This window comes from Mandrillus leucophaeus, unplaced genomic scaffold, assembly GCF_000951045.1.
Source record: "Mandrillus leucophaeus isolate KB7577 unplaced genomic scaffold, Mleu.le_1.0 Scaffold1488, whole genome shotgun sequence".
NCBI lineage: Eukaryota > Metazoa > Chordata > Mammalia > Primates > Cercopithecidae > Mandrillus > Mandrillus leucophaeus.
In genome coordinates, this window is record NW_012101463.1 from 154,065 (window position 1) to 156,254 (window position 2,190).

The following is a 2,190-nucleotide window of genomic DNA, read 5'->3' on the forward strand; positions in this document are numbered from 1 at the left end:
AAGAGGCAAAGAAAGATTAAAAACTGCATAGTATATATGTGGAATCTAAAAAATTGAACTCAGAGAAGTAGAGGGTAGAATGGTGGTTACCAGGTGATAGGGAGTTGGTCAAAGAATACAAAATTTCAGTTAGATAGGAGGTGTATGTACAAAGGATCTATTGTACAACATGGTTAACTGTAGGCAATAACAATGTATTGAGAAGATATTAAGTGTTCTCATCACAAAAAAGATAGGTATGTGAGATAATACCTATGCTAATAGCTCAGTTGATCCATTCCACCATGTATACATATTTCAAAACATCATTTTGTATATGTATTTTGTAATTTTTATTTTTCTATTAAATAAAAATATAAAATACTTTTTGATCTGAAAAAATTAACCAAAACTCATACTTTATAGATATTTACCTAGTTTTTACATGTATTCATTTTCTGTTCAGGGTCTCATCCAGATTTAGTCATCATGACTCTTTAGGCTCCTCTTGACTGACAGTTTCTCAGACTTTTCTTGTTTTTGATGATGTTGACAGTTTTAAGGAATATTGGTCAGGTATTTTATCAGGTGTCTGTATGAGATTGGTCTGCTATTTTTCTTATGATTTAAACTGAGGTTATAGATTTGGTTATAAGTCACTATCAGTATGACTTATCACTGTTCATGTTGGCCTTATCACCTGGCTGGGGTAGTGTTTGTCAGGTTTCTCCAGTGTAAAGTTACTTACCATTCCTTGGTATCCATACCATAGTTTTTGGAAGGAAGTCACTACTATGTGCAGCCCACACTTAAAGAGTGGAGAGTTATGCTTCACCTCTGTGAGGATGGAGTATCTACATCAATGATTTGTATTCTGCATGAGAGATTTGTCTTTTCTCCCATTTGTTTATCAATTGCTTATTAATAGTTAGTGACTATGGGTATTTATGTTATATTTTGGGTTATAATAAATATTACTTTAATTGTTTCATTGTTCAAATTGTTCTAGATTTGGCTATGTGTAGCTCTTTCAGCTGGCTCCCATGTCTCTTTGATGTACCTTCTCATTGCAGATTTTGTTGATGAGTAGTTGCTTTTGCCATCTGTGTTTGTAAATAAAGGTTTATTGGAACACAGCCACACTTATTATCTTATATATTCTTTATGGCTACTTTTGCACTACAGTGGCAGAGTTAATTCACTGCAACAGAGACCATATTGCCTGTAAAGCCTAAACTAATTACAGTCTGACCTGTTACAGAAAAAAAAATTGCTGACTCTTGATCAAGACCATTCTCTATGATTTTTAGTAATGTACTGTAGCTTAATGGATTATAATTTCCAGAATTTTAAGATTCAAATTTATGTCATACTTTTTACTCATAACATTATCTTTACCCTAAAGTATAATCATCAATGGTGTGTACTGTCAACAAGCCTTTACTGAATATTCTGGTTTGTGTAACTGTGTTCTTTGGCCATTACAGTTTCCTTGCCTGGACATTTGACTAGTTACAAAGTATCTTTTCTGTCAGCAGTTTTTTTGGTGAAAGAAAAAATTTAAAGATAAGATCTATTTTGTCTTTATTCTTTTTACTAACCTGTACTAAAATAATTTATGTAATCATGGCCTGAGTTATTTAAATGACTGTGTGCTTGAGAAATTTATTGTTAGTAGCACTAGGACTACCCCATGGAAGCAGATAAGTAGAGAATTTCGTTAACAGTGAAGAATGTTGACTAGAGTTTTGCACATGTCCATCAAGCTTATTTTATTGGTAAATTTAGTCAAACTAGAACCAAAGTTTCCAGGAATGAAGTATGAGTGCATTAGCCTACTTCTGTTAAGTGTTCTCTAAGCCATATGCTGTGACCTAAAGTGAGAGAAAATAAATCATAAGGCTTCATAGTGGTTTAATAAGTGTAAACATCTGGATTTAAATATAAATCTTATATGAATATGATTTTCACACTTCAACATAATCATCTCACCAAATTAGTAAAGTTGTCAATAGAGGGTGATTAGAGAAATGAGGTTGTTTATTTCAGATAATAAACGTATTAAAATCCCAAAGAAACAGCATTAGTTTTATAAATTCAAATTACTGTTCAACTGTTTAATAACACAGATAGGAATGGGGTGGACAAGTCTAATACTCATATGCTTTCTTTGGTGTATTGAGACCAATATCCTATATAACACCATGCACA